The sequence below is a fragment of the Alexandromys fortis genome, unplaced genomic scaffold, assembly GCF_014885135.2.
Source record: "Alexandromys fortis isolate MF-2015 unplaced genomic scaffold, M_Fortis_MF-2015_v1.1 scaffold_71, whole genome shotgun sequence".
Lineage (NCBI taxonomy): Eukaryota > Metazoa > Chordata > Mammalia > Rodentia > Cricetidae > Alexandromys > Alexandromys fortis.
In genome coordinates, this window is record NW_026067954.1 from 2,818,765 (window position 1) to 2,834,019 (window position 15,255).

At 43.7% G+C, this 15,255-nt stretch overlaps 1 protein-coding gene across 4 annotated transcripts in view; it reads left to right on the forward strand.

Moving 5' to 3' along the window:
• The window catches only part of Dym (dymeclin), a 254,863-nt gene that overhangs the window by 37,267 nt on the left and 202,341 nt on the right, over positions 1-15,255 (forward strand). The gene's annotated exons all lie outside the window — the stretch shown is intronic.

A 15,255-nucleotide genomic window follows, 5' to 3' on the forward strand; every position in this document is an offset into this window, starting at 1 on the left:
TCATTGGCTAATAAAGAAACTGCCTTGGCCCATTTGATAGGCTAGCCTTTAGGTGGGTGGAGTAAACAGAACAGAATGCTGGGAGGAAGAGGAAGTGAGCACAGACGCCATGCTCCCCTCTCACGGTCAGACCCGATGAAGCTCTGACCCAGGATGGATGTAGGCTAGAATCTTCCCAGTAAGCGCACCTCGGTGCTACACAGATTATTAGAAATGGGTTAAGAGGCTGAAACTAATGGGCCAGGCAGTGTTTAAATGAATACAATTTGTGTGTCGTTATTTTGGGGCATAAGCTAGTTAGGCGGCCAGGAGCCGGGCTGTGGGAAGTGGCCCGCAGCTGCTACTACAAGAGTCTTTTAAGGAACCCGAACGTCTTTGTCTTGGCTATACTGGCTGGCCAGCAAGCCCCAGGGATCTGTACCAGCACTGGGCTTGGTTGCAGGCATGTGCCACCACACTAGGATTTGAGGTGGGTGCTGAGGACCCTAACCTAGGACCTGCTAACTGTTTTCCCAAGCCTCATGTGGAAGAGCTTGTGACTTATATAAAGATTATATACCTATGTCATTATTTTTATCTCTTTTGGTAATATGTAGACTGTTTCCACCTGTCTTGCTTACTTATCTATTGATGTGACAAAACACCACAAGCAAGGCAGTATATTGGGAAAGAAAGCATGTAATTTTGGGGTCATGGTTTCAGAGGTTAGTAGTGTCTGACCATTCTGGCAGGGGTGTGGGAGCGGGCAGGCAGGCATGGGGCTGGAGCAGGAGCCGGAAGCTCACATAAAGAGACAACAACCACGAGGTAGAGAGAGAGCAAACTGGGTGGTGTAGGCTTCTGAAAACTCAAAGCTTGCTCCCAGCAACACGTCTCTTCCAAAAAAGACCACAACTCCTAACCCTTCCCAAACAGTTCAAAGAACCGGGACAAAGTATTCAGATATATATTAGGCTTTGGGGGTTATTCTCATTCAAACTACACCACTGTCAAACATGAATTTCATGTTAAGGAAGAACGACTAAGTCATTTTGTACTGCCAGATGGCTGGCCCAGAATTACATTAGCTATGTAAGAAGAGATCTCAGGGTCTCTGTAAACAGTCTGAGGGGAACCGATTGAATCCAGTCTGTGTGGTAGGGAAAGCAAACTGACCACAGAGCGTTTTCTTTCCCCCTTGGCTTTGTTTTGGGGCTGTTTTAGAGAGGACAGATTTCTTTTCAGAGTTCTTTGAAGCTAGGTGTGTTCCTTGAGATGTTGTTGGGGAGACTCCCGAGTAACGTTCTTCATAGGGAACTTACTGGATGAAGAAGTGTATGGTTTTCCTTCTGACAGCTTTTTCCTGTATCCTGGAATACCGACAAGGTCTTTGGAGTTGTGTGCCCATGCTGGCACTGTGAGCCAGTTGTCTCATAGAAATTTTGCTTTGATGTCACTGAGCTGTTGAACCTAAGTCAACAACAGCCATTCCCGTTCCCTCACCCTGGACTTCTCATATGACAGAAATAGACCCTTATTTGTTTATGCTACTGTAACTGGGTTTTGAGCACTACAGCTCAGTGCAGTTCCGATGTATATAAAGATGTCCATTTGAATATCTTGCATATCAACATAGAACCTTCATCTGGTGATGGATGGAGATAGAGACAGAGACCCACATTGGAGCACTGGGCTGAGCTCCCAAGGTCCAAATGAGGAGTAGAAGGAAAGAGAACATGAGCAAGGAAGTCAGGACTGCAAGGGGTGCACCCACCCACTGTGACGGTGGGGCTGATCTAATGGGAACTCACCAAGGCCACCTGGACTGGGACTGATGGAGCATGTGATCAAGCCGGACTCTCTAAATGTGGCTGACAAGAAGGGCTGACTGAGAAGCCAAGGACAATAGCACTGGGTTTTGATTCTACTGCATGTACTGGCTGTGTGGAAACCTAGTCTGTTTGGATGCTCACCTTCCTAGACCTGGATGGAGGGGGAAGGACCTTGGACTTCCCACAGGGCAGGGAACCCTCACTGCTCTTTGAACTGGAGAGGGAGGGGGGGAATGGGAGGAGAGTGAGGGAAATGGGAAGAGGGGAGGAAGTGAAAATTTATAATAATAATAATAATAGAAAATGAAAAGATGATTAAAAATTAAAGAAAGGAAATGAAAGAAAAAAGAAAGATAATAAAATATCCACTGATACATTTTTTTAAAATATGTCCATTTGTTCTGATCCACTGCTTATCACCCCCTTCATAACTGAAACTCATCTAGAATCCTTGTTAGGCATTTCTTTCATCATTGCCGCCCTTCATATGCTGACTACCTATTTATGTAATACAGCCCTTTGGAAGGCCATGAATCTTTGTAATATCTATGACATTCTAGTATCCCTGAAGAACCAATTTTATTACTTTTGAGAATTTACAAAATTGATTGATGTTTGAGGCAAAATCTTTTGTTGTTGTTTGTTTTGCTTTTGAGACAATTTCTCCATGAAGCTCTGGCTTTCCTGGAAGTCACTCTGTAGATCAGACCAGCCTCAAACTCACAGAGTTCCAGCTGTCTCTGCCTCCCAGTACTGGCATTAAAGGTGTGCGTTGCCACCACTGCCACCACCACCCAGCTAAGACAAAATCTGTTATGTTGGCCTTGCTAGTGTCAAATTTCAGTCCTTTGACCTCATCTGTTAGAGTAGCTAGGATGAGAATATATAATTACATTTTAAAATATGCATATCTACTTATTTATTGTGTGTGTGTGTGCGCGCGCGCATGCACATGCTCATGCATCCATGTACGTGGGCATGCTTGTGCTGTAGCACATGTGTGGAAGTCAAAGGATAACCGGGAGTAAGTTCTCTTCTGCCATGCGGTCTTGAGGACTGAACTCAGGTCAACAGGCTCAGTGCTAACTACCTTTACCTCATCCGTCTCTCTGGTCCCAGAGAACACATTTTAAAGGAATTATATCCATTTATTAGACAGGGTCTCATGTATTCCAGACTGCTCTTGAACTCATTGTGTAGCTGAAGATGATCTTGAACTTCATTTTAAAAAAACTTATATTTTTATTTTGTATGTATGAATGTTTTGCCTGCATGTATGTCTATGTACCATGTGTGTGCCTTGCCTGAGAAGACTGGAACAAGATGTTGGACCCCTGGAGCTGGAGTTCTAGAAGTTTGTGAGCAGCCAAAGTAGATGCTAAATACTGAATCTGAATTCTCTGCAAGAACAGCCAGCCAGCCCTCTTAACTGCTGAGCCATCTCTCCAGTCCTGACTTTGAACATTTCTTCTTGCTTCTGTCTTGAGTGCTGAGACTGTCTGTGCCATCATACCCAATTGCGTGGTGCTGGTAACTGAACAAGGCATGCTAGGCATGCACTCTGCCAGCTATCCTGTGTATCCAGCCAAGTAATGGAATTAGGTTCCTCCCTCCCTCCCTCCCTCCCTCCCTCCCTCCCTCCCTCCCTCCCTCCCTCCCTCCCTTCCCCTCTCCTTTCTCTCTCTCTCGTGTGGGTACAAAGTATATCGGGCGGCCCTGGCCTTTTGAAAAGCTTTTCTTAATCAACTAGTAGGGATGCAAAGAGAACTAGTTCATCTAAATTCTCCGCCTCTCTCCTCCTCTACCCTTCTTCTTCCTCCCTCCCTCCCTCCCTCCCTTCCTTCCATCTTTCTTCTTTTGAGACAGGGTTTCTCAGTGTAACAGCCTGTCCTGGAACTCATTTTGTAGACCAGGCTGGCCTCTAATTCACAGACACTCTCCTGCTTCTGCCTCCCAAGTGCTGGAATTAAAAGCGTGCTCCACCACTGCCCTGCAAGGAACTAATTTTTAGATAAAGATGTTCTTTAGATAAAGGTGATACTTTATCATCGTCAGAAACAGGCTGTTTGCTTCTAGTTCGGAAAGAAAAGACAAGTATTTGTGAGCCAATAGGCTCCTGGGGATATTGTACAGGAATCCACACTTTTGTTAGGGATGGAGAAGTGAGATGCACTGTTGTGCTTTGATGTTCACTCTGCAGCCCAGAAGGTGAGCTGAGACAAGTAGACTAACCACCTGGGGAAGGACACGGGGGATAGTGTCTCCCCAAAATGCATTGTGATATGCAGAATTGTTCACATGACTGCCATTTCTTTCTTTTTTCTTTTTTTATTTATTTTTTGGTTTTTCGAGACAGGGTTTCTCTGTGGTTTTGGAGCCTGTCCTGGAACTAGCTCTTGTAGACCAGGTTGGTCTCGAACTCACAGAGATCCTCCTGCCTCTGCCTCCCAAGTGCTGGGATTAAAGGCGTGTGCCACCACCGCCCGGCCACATGGCTGCCATTTCTCTCTTTGTTTTGAATAGAATTTTAATATTGCTTAGGATGGCGGTGTAAGCCCAGTTTACCGTTTCCAGATATGCCGGTAACTCTTTGTGGCCATGTCACATGGTTTGGGCCCTTGCAGAGATACATAAGCAGGTGTTGTCACCTCATAGAGCACACACATTTCAGGACCTTTATTTTGTACTCTGCCCTCTTCCTACTTGGAATATGAAGGCAATGCTCATATTGTTCTGAACTATGGGTAAGAATGTCACTTGTAAAGACTAGTCTCTTAGGAACAGGAGCTATTAGTAATGTTACAAGATTGCCATGAGTGCTCAGTGTCTCTCATTTCTTCTTACGTGAGAAAAACAAATTCCTCTCTTGGTTAAGCCACTGCAGTTAGACGTCTATATATATATATTCAGATGGCGTAGAGAATCCATATTTTGCCTACTCTTTTCTAATTGTGTTAAGCTAAATGTTTTTTATGTTTCTGATTTAATTTTTAAAATTATACTTTGACCAGGTCTGGTAACATATGCCTATAGCACTTGGGAGGCTAAGGCAGGAAGATGGTGAATTAATGGACAGCCTGAGCTACATAATGAGTTCCAGACCAGCCCAGGATACATAGTGAGACTCAGTCTGAAACAAACAAAAAATTAGGCCTTTAATAACATTTGTTTTCATTGCAGAGTACCAGCAGTTGAATGTATGTGGTCTTTTGTTGTGCTGAAGTTAGGGAGAGGGAAGGTAGTAAATATGTTAGTAATAAATGGGCTGTGACTGTGTGAATGGAGCAGCTGTCAGAGGAGCAGACAGTGTTGCAGTCTATCGAACAGGCAGTGTTTTAATGTGTTTATACTTTTTAAATGAACTGAAAATGCACAGGCAGCCAGATGTCTTGTGTTATGTATACTCAGCTCTAACCAGCTGCTGAAACAATCTCTTATGATTTAATGTCCTTGGAACTCCATCTTACAAGAAAGTTTGTCTTGGTTACAGTTGCCATGTGAAAGCAACTACTCTGTAAGTGTTTGATCTACCCCCACCGCACTGCAGCATCTGAGACCAGCTTGTAAGTTAAGGTGGATGTTAACATGGAAACGGGAAGAGCTCTCGGCTCCTGAGCATCATCACTCTCGCTGTATTGCTTTACAGTTGCTCTTGGCTTACCTGTGCTGTATTAGCAGGAGAATCATTAGAAATCTAATTTTAGTAGCCATGTAGAGTAATTTCAAACTAGCTTAAATCTTTCCTTATGAGACTCTATTAAATCATTCTGTTAAAATTGAAAACAAAGTGATTACCACGAATAACATACTTGATTTATGTGTGTGCATGTATGGCACATATTTATTTAGATGTTTATAATTTAACTTATCCCCCCCCCCCCCCCCCCAACAGCTCTTGTGTTCTCTAACTCGAACTTCTGGTGTAGCTGAGGATGACTGTAAAGTTCTGAACCACTTGCCCTCAACACCTGTTGATTACAGGTGTCCACTACAGTACCTGGTTTGTGTAAACTAGTAAATGATTCTTTATTAGAAACAGGCTCAAGCTAAGCCTGGCGGTCCAGTTCCTAGTCAGGAGGCTGAATCAGGAGGATCTCAGGTTTATGACTTGCCTAGGGTATAGATTAAGTTCAAGGCTGGCCTGAAGAATTTACTGAGTTCTCTCAAAATAAAAACTAAAAGGAGGACTAGGGAAATATCTCAGTAGGAAAGTGTTCCTAGTACTCACAAGGCCCCAGCCCGAGATCCTGGGGCATCAGCCGAACATTGAGATAAACTTTGTAGAAGTTCACTGCAGTGAATGTTGGAATTTTTAAAACATGTTTTCACTAAGGATGAACATTTTATCAGCAAGTTTGTGATAACACTTCAAGAACTAGTGGCTTAATTATGTTAATAAAATAGCTTAGAAGTCAATCTTTTTAAAAAGGTTTTCATTTATTCTTTGGGAATTTCATATAATATCCCTTGATCATATTCATTTTCCTCTTCCAACTGTCCCTAGGTCCTAGCCACCTCTCTACCAATCCAGGTTTCCCCTTCTTTTACTACTACTAATAAGAATTAAAGAACAAAAGCAAAACCCATGAAGTCTAGTTTGTGCTGGCCAGCTGCTCCTGGACCATGTGGCTGCCCTGGAGTGAGGTATATATCACGTGTAGCTCCTGGACCGTGTGGCTGCCCTGGAGTGAGGTATATACCAAGTGTAACTCCACTGAAGAGAACTGACTTTTCCTCTCCCAGCATCAGTCAGGTGTCATTGGCTTCTTGGCTAGGGGTGGACCTGTGGAGACACCTCATATCCAAGCTGGAACAGAGACATAGTGATTCTTAGTGGTTAGGTGAGGCCTTTGAAGAAGCTAAAGAGATCTGGATAGGGACATCTCTGAATTCAACTAGGTGTTTGTAGAATCAAGGGTGCCTTAGACTGATTGTAGCAGGTCTGGGAAATTATGGCTAGAAAAGCTGTGTTGTTTGAAAGACACTGCTGTTAGCGGATTGAACTTGAGTTGTGTTTCAGATTCCAGCTTAAGATACAGCAATAGAAAGTGCAGGGCTTTTCCTCCCAACTCCGCTCTGGAATTTAAGGAGGTTTGAACCTAATTGTTTAGATTGTAAAATCCAGTACCTCAACTAGATTTCTGAAATGTAACAGTTATGAATGCACGTTTATCGAGACCATAGTCTTTAGATATTACATTGTGAAAATCCAAGTATTGAAGATGTTTTCTGCTGACAGTGAGAGTAATAGATGGTTTGTTTGATTTTGAGACAGGGTCTTACAGTGTGGCCCTGGCTAGCCTGAAACTGTTGTATAGACCAGGCTTGTCTTGAATTCAAAGAGGTCCTCCTGCTTCTGCCTTTCAGTTGCTTGGATTAAAGGCACATGCTACCATACCTGGCTTATAAGTGGCTCCCTTATGAAGTCTCCAGTTGTCAATAAGAATGAAGGCATTGAGATGCCCATAGTTGGGGTCAAGGATACAACTCTGGGGATAATGTCTTGAGTCCTGCATGTTGATTCACAAACACTTCCCCAAAACCAGTTTCAGTAGAGGGCAGGAACTGACTTAAGCAGGTTAGCAATTAAATTTCAAGTGCTACGCATTAAAATCTAGCACGACTTTCTGGATGGACTAGGAATTTAAGACATTATAAGCATTGTTTAAGATTATAGAGCTGATTGTTCATTATTCGGTAGTTTCCTCTTACCTACAATTTTGCTCTCTTTGGTTTTAATTATTGTAGTCAACCAAACCCAACACCCACCCATCAGTTTTGTGGTTTTTTTTCATAATACATATTTTGTTACGTTTATACCCAAGGATTTTATTTTTTATGTGTATTGATGAGAATATACACCATGGTTTCTTAGTTCACTGAACTTTTTAGTAGTGTCTGCTCAGAGGACCGTGTCTTTCCTTCTGCCTCCTTCCAGTTCTCCCTTGCTGTATCTTTTTCACTGTTTAAATTATTATTATTAAATTGCTCTTACAGAATTAGAGAGTAGTGGGGCTGGAGAGATGGCCCAGAGGCTAAGAGCACTGACTGCTCTTCCAAATGTCCTGAGTTCATTTCCTAGCAGGCACATGGCGGCTCACAACCATCTATAAATGAGATCTGGTGCCCTCTTCTAGCGTACAGGCATACATGCAGGCAGAACACTGCATACATAATAAATAAATCGTAAAAAAAAATTGAGAGTAGTGATTACCAGAGACTAGGAGGGAGGGGGCAGGAAGAGTAAAGAAGGATAGGTTAAGGAGTGAAAACATACAGTGATCTATCCTAGAATTCTTTAGCATCTCAAGGAAGAGAGAATTTTTAATGTTTCTAGGAGATAATCATTTGATCATTACACATTATGTACATCTCAAATATCATCATAGCCCATGAATCTGTATGAACTTCATGAGCCAATTAGAAATCAAAGAGATGAGACTCTCCAGGAAATTACTCTTCTCAGTTCCAGAAGTCAGAAATAGAAGTGACACTGGGCAGGAGGCATTTGCTGTTAGCAGTGAGGTTGGGATCTGTTTACCTCATCCCCTTTGTTTCCTGTAAGATCATGTTTCATTGTGTGCCTCATTCCTCTGTCTCAGCTTCCCAAGTGATGTTTTTGGAACAGATGCCTCCAAGGCCAGCTACTATCACCTTGTCTGTGTGTTGAACTTGTTTCAAGATGATTGGTGATTAAACATTCAATGGAGTTACATGTATATAGTACCAGTTCTTTGAAAAACTGTAGAAATTATAGATAAATGTGTTTCTCTGGCTTGCCCCCTAAATTTTTATGGGGTACAGAGATGGCATGTAAGGTGGTTGATGAAGATAATGATGGCAGTTCTGAAAGCAGGTAAGACCTGACTCCTGAGGAGACTGTTATATAGGGTCTGGAGACTTAGTTCATGGTAGAGTACACACTTAAGAAGAGAGGTGACCCTGGGTTTAATACCTGGCACAAAGTATCACCACCATGCCAGTGTCTGAAATATATAACACTGCTTTTTATTCTCTCCTTTTAGAATATTCATGTTGGCTCAAGTAGCTATTTCTACATTTTCATCTTGTTCATTTGAACTTGTCAGTTGTTTTTATTAAACTTATGTTCCATTTACAGTACCATGAGGTTTCTGACCAACAGTAAGTCAAAGGAGCATGTTTTTTCCTTCTGTGCTCATTAACTTTGCCCTTAGCCAACACTAACACCATTTCATGATGGCTTTTGTCTTTGTCCAAGTGTCCCACTCTGCCCCAGCAGAGCAGCGCAAGGTCATGGCTCCTGTCTCCTTTTTTTGCACATGAAATTAGTTACTTGCTCCAGCAGTAGTTTGCTGTAGGACATTTCCAGACCAGATGGTGGAAAGTTCTTGGGAAACTATGGCAGCCAAAGCAGCGCTTTGGCTCTCTAAAGTTGACTTTGTTTTGGCAATTGTGTAATGAAAATCTTCTGAAGATTATACAAGGACTCAAAACAAGAAAGATCTGTTGGCATAAAACATTTTTCAATTTTGAAAAATCACTCTACTCAGCATGGTAGAATTTTGGTTTCTTTCAAGTACTGGCCTCTTGGGCTCATTTCCCTGATGATTTGGCATTTAGAATAGCTCAATTAATATTTTAAATTTTGTTACTATAGAAATTTAACATTACCTCAAGTTTCCTTTTTTTCTTTTTAGCATTATCTATAGAGTAGGAAATGACATCAGAGCTCACATTACCTAGTGATTGCAGGTTAATCTATAGAGCTAGTTAACCACATTTGTATCAGGATTATTGTAATAATTACATTTTTTAAAGATAGGCTTTGAGCTCACTGTATAGTTTATACTTAGTTTGAATTCGCAGTTCCTCTCCCTTTTCTCTCCAAGTGTGGGTTTGTAGGCATGTGTCACTATGCCACACTTGTATTAGGATATCTACATATATACTTACACACACACACACACACACACACACACACACGGGGGCGGGCAATTTGATGCTAAAATTTAAATGTAAAGTCAAAGAGCCTAGATCATTAAAAAAATAAAAAGAGAGATTCCCTGTAGTCAGACTTTCTTTGTACTGCCAGCTCCCAAATAATGACACAGAGACTTCATTACTTATTAATGCCACAGAGCTTGGCCTTAGCTTAGGTTTGTTCCCAACCATCTCTTAAACTTAAATTAACCCATTTATAGTAATCTACGTTCTGCCACATGGCTTGTTACCTCTACTCAGTACCATGCATCCCAGTCCTCCATGGATAGTGAATTCTGCTGTTTCTTCCCAGAGTTCCTCTCTCTTCCAGGAAGCCCCGCCTATCCTCTCCTGCCTAGCTATTGGTCGTTCAGCTCTTTATTAAACCATAGGAAGGTGTCTTGGCAGAGAAACATCCTCACAGTATACAAAAAGATTATCCCACAACAATTCTCTCTTCACTGCTGGGACGACTCTTGACTGGCTAGGGAAGTTTTTTCTTGCAATCTAAAGATAGTAGAAAGTGATAAATACGATATTTTATCTATCCCCAAACTGGCAGCTGCTAATTGTTAAACTGACAGCATATTTTGTTGTGGTGGAGTTTTTTCTTTTTTTTCCTTTCCTTTCCCTTTCCTTTCCTTTCCTTTCCTTTCCTTTCCTTTCCTTTCCTTTCCTTTCCTTTCCTTTCCTTTCCTTTCCTTTCCTTCTTTTCTTTTTGAGACAAGGTTTCTCTGTAGCATTGGACTTGTAGACCAGGCTGGTCTCGAACTCACAGAGATCCATCTGCCTCTCTCCTGAGTGCTGGGATTAAAGGGTGCACTACCACTACCTGGCTAATTTTTTTTTTTTTTTTTTTACCTTTAGCACAAGGTGTGGTCTTAATACCAAAGAGCCAGTATAAGCAGCTCATTAATATCACACTTTTGGGGGTAATATTCCTAAATAGTTTTTTGTTATCTCTGTTTTGACACAGTTGGAAGTATCTGTAATTGGGCCCATTACTAATAGCCCTTGTTGTCTTGTGCAGCCAGTATCCTGTTTTATCCTTTAACTGTCCAGTAAAGTGAGTGGGAAAACAAAAGAAGGAATCTTACGTTAGCTAAGTTTTTTTGTATCCAGTTAAACTGCTGTTTTCAAGACACTGGCATAACAATCTGTGATGCCCAGTAAGAGCCAGTGTGTGATCAACTTATTTATGAGTGGGGCCAGTGGCAAGTTTTGTCCATTACGAACCCGGAGGATCCTTTAAAGCTTTGGAAGAGTAGGGGAACATGGTGACTAGCAGCAGTAATCGGCAGGTAGTGCATTTTAGCTGTATGTATTCTTGAATCCTGTTTCCTTAATGGCCGCTCTAAAGATTTTTCAATTTACTCCAAAGTTTTTTCCCCAGGTGGACAAAAACTTAGATTTGGTTGAGTTATTTTGATTCAAAGTTAAAAATAACCACAAAACCCAAACCAAACCCCAAAACTGGTCCAGTGGTTCTCAACCTGTGGGTTATGACCTTTTTGGTGGTGGAATGACCCTTTCACAGGGATTGCACATCAGATACTTACGTCACAATTCATAACAGTAGAAAAATTAAAGTTATGAAGTGGCAGTGAGACAGTCTTGGTTATGGACCACTGCAGCATGAGGAGCTGTGTTAAAGGGTCTCGGCATTAGGAAGGTGAGCACCGCTGCTCTAGTCATTTTTACTACTGTTTATGGAAGAAAATGGATTAAATGAGTGCATGGACTGCCTTGCCCCAGCCTTGCTTCATGGAATAATTATTTTTGCTGTTGCTACTAGTTCTGTTGCTGTGTCCCCAGGAGTCCAGTGAATTTTTATACCGAATGCTGGATTATGAAATAGGATTTGGAAGCTGAAAGTTTGAGATATTTTTTGTCCACCAGTGAAATTTTGTTTTGGTAACATAAAATAATATTAATTTTTCTCTGTAGCTGTGAGCATACTAGGGATGACAATCCAACAAATTCATGATTCTTTATTGCCAGCTTACTTTGTGTGCAAGGGATAGCATGCTAACAGGACGTCGGTGGTAGCTGCAGGCTGTGACTGAGGATGAGAGTGAGTGCGTCAAGATGCTTGGATGTACAACTCAGTGCCGAAAGAGGAATGCGGTAGTGCACTGGGTATTTAAACAGAAATTTCAGTAGACTCGGAGGTGAAGCCCTGTTGCCTCCCATCTGATGGGAGAGCAGCCTAAGCAGGAGAGAGCAGATGCGGTGTCCTGAGCTGGCCCCGTGCTCAGGTATCCAAGTAGGCCCGTCAAGCTGGAGGTGAAGGGGCAAGAACAGAGGCGATGCCGTAGGAAGTTAGGGTGCTCTGCTACAAGTCAGAGAGTCTTGGAGGGTGAGTTAGGGACTCTCTTCTTAATAAGGTGAGTAGCTACTGGTAGTCACAATCTTTAGTTAAATACTTTCAGCTGAGGGTGGGAATTCCATCATAGTGGGGGCGGGGAGGGCAGAGGTGGGAGGATTATAAGCTGGAGGCTATCTTGGGTTACATAGAGAATTCAAGGCTAGAGAGATGGCCCAGCCATTAAAGGCTAGGCTCACAACCAAAAGTATAAGAGAGTTCAACAGCTATAGATTTTAAAGAGTGTCTTGCTGTATAACCCTGGCTGGCCTGGAACTTTCTGTGTAGACCAAACTGGCATCAAACTTGGAGTGGTACTCTTGCCTCCTCCTATGACAGCTGAGCTACCTAAGGGTTCTTTTGCCCTACCAGATGGGGTGGTGGGCAGGCAAGCTAAGATGCTGGTCTCTAGCAGCCTTGGTCCCTGTCCCTCTGACCGCAGCAGGTGGCAATGAGGCAGGTGGAAGCAACGTCAAGTGGCGCCCTCTAGTGTTACAGCCCCATGCCAGTCTTGTGTCGAGAGACCCTTACTTAGCCTTACAAATGTCCTATGCTTGCCTTGGTATCAGACCCGTGGCTCCTGGCAGACACCATTATTACAGCTCTTGTGTTGAGATCTGAGACCCTTGCCCTGATGTTTGCCAGCTTTCCGGGATTCCTTTGGCAGGTAGGGCTTCAGGTTCTCTTCCCTTCTCTGCTCTCTTGTCTTTGCTTTCACTTCCCTTCTTGCTCTGGCTGCACTGAAATTGTTGAGTGCACCTTCAGCTGGCGATTTGTCTTCTGTTGGGACACCATTCAGTGGAGAACTGGGGCCCAGTAAGGGCTGTTCAGGAACTGGGCATGGCCTATGCAGGGAGAGCTCAGGTGCAGGCATGCCCCCTCACATCGGATGTCAGTGGGTGCCTACAGGTAGGTCAGGTCACGCTGTGTCTTCAGCCTTCGAGCAGCTTCTTCAGTGGTCTGGCGGGAGGAGCCTGTGCTGTGTGTGCTGGGAAGCCAGGCTAGAGCTGGGTTTGGGTGGCAAGTGAACTGCTTGAGAGATCAGTGCTGGCCATGGGAGACAAGGTGCCAGCTTGGGGTCCTGGGACTACCCAGCCTCTTTAGTTGTCAATCCATTAGTGGATGCTTTTGAGCTTAGTAGGGACTGTGTTGGGTGCTATCAGTTCCTAGTGCAGGCCTCTTGGGATTCTGCCCTCCTGTGTGTTCTTCAGCTGTCAAGTCTGTGGTGCCAGACTTCCAGCCTCATTTTCCAGTGCTGAAGTTGCTGCTACTCTCCTCAGCGATACCTCTGTGCTGTGCCATCTCTGCTGCTACTACAGAAAGTGAGCAAGGAAAGAGCCCTCCAGAGTACTGACCTGGTAAACACCAGGGGAGAGCATGGGAGAGGGGGAGCCTATCCACTAACTGAACCTCCGCAGCCTGCTTACGTAGCTGGAGCAGGGCGCTTGGGCTAATCACAGCCTTGTCTCTAGCACTGCCGTCATGGAAGCCTGTGTTTGTCCACTCTCGGCATTGCCCGCACGCCCCGTAGACCCTCTCGCAGGGAAAGTGCTCCTTCCATGGGAGACATGCTTCATCAGGCTGTGACTCCGTATCTACTACCAACTGTTTGAAAGAGCCCAGCAACCAGTGTGCTCGGCTGCAGTCTTGGCCATAGTTGTGGCAAGGCTTCTGTGGCACATTGAAGGCAGCTGGTGCTGGTGCAGGGGTGGTCTTTCTGGCTGTTAGAGCAGTCCTTTTCTCATGGCGGCTCTGGCAGCAAGAGAAGGTCCAGGAGCTGTTAATGGAGCCCTGTCCAAACAGTGTCCTTGCTTTCGTACAGGGAGTGAACATCAGAAAGATATATTTTGTTTGTTCCTCCTCACCTTTTCCCATTCAGAACAGCATTTTGACTTACGTGTGCTGTGGAGTGACCATCTAGTCTGTGGCATTTGAAACGGCTGAATGCCTGCACGCACCTGCGGCCTTTTTAAACCAGGTTCTCAGCAGTCCACACCCAGGCTGCCTGCAACTTACCTGCCTGGAAGTAACCTGTGTCTCTGTATCATTTCTGTATTGCTGTGTAAGAATGACCCTACCTGAGTCCAGTATGCCTGCCTGTAATCTCAGTATTTGAGGGGACGAGGCAGGAGGATTACCGTGAATTTGAGACTAGCCTGGGATACATAGTGAGTTTAGGGTTTACCTAGGCTGTATAATGAACCCTCGTCTCAAAAAAAACTGAAAGCCCAACAGTGACCCAAATGTCCAGTATTAGTGGACAATTTTTATTTTCTCAGAGGTCTGAGTAGAGCTCAACCTGTTACTTCTGACTCGTCTCTCAAGAGATCATGGTCAGGTCAGGGCTGTCACGTCTGAGGCTGCAGGTGGGGAAGATTTTGGGTGTTGACAGGATTTACTTCCTCACGCCCTTGCTAGCTGTTGACGTTGACAGGAGGCCTCATTTAGCTCTTTGCCCTTGGGCGTTTCCATATGCTCATATGTTGACTCATAAGACTGCCTAGTGAATATGTGTTCCAGACAGGCCTGGGCAATTTCAATTCATGATTATTGTGAGTAGAATTCTATCTGGTCACCTGTGCCATCACAAGTGAGTTGATAGTGTCAGGCTTATTTTTCATTCAATTCAAGGAATGAGAAATAGCCTGGCATGATGGTGCAAACCTTTAATCCCAGCACTCGGGAGGCAGAGGTAGGTAGATCTCTTGCCTGCCTGGTCTACAAAGCAAGTTTCAGGACAGCCAGGGATACACAGAGAAACCCTGCTTCAAAAAAGAAAAATAAATAAATAAAAAATAAAATAAATAAAAAGAAAGAAATGAGAAATATTAGTAGTAATTAAGAAAATTGCTGAGAGTATAGATGTAGGTAGCCATGCCTTGATCTCTTCTCTCTCTCTCTCTCTCTCTCTCTCTCTCTCTCTCTCTCTCTGTCATGACATGGTCTCATGTAGCACAGGCTAGCTTCAAGCTTGCTATGTAGCCAACCTTGAACTACTGATTCTCTGGCATTACCTCTTAAGTGCTAGCATTGCTGACCTGTGTCCCATGTCAGGTCAGGCCCTGCTGCTTCTGCTCCCTTTCCTTTCTCTCCTCCTGCTCCTCCTGCTCCTCCTGC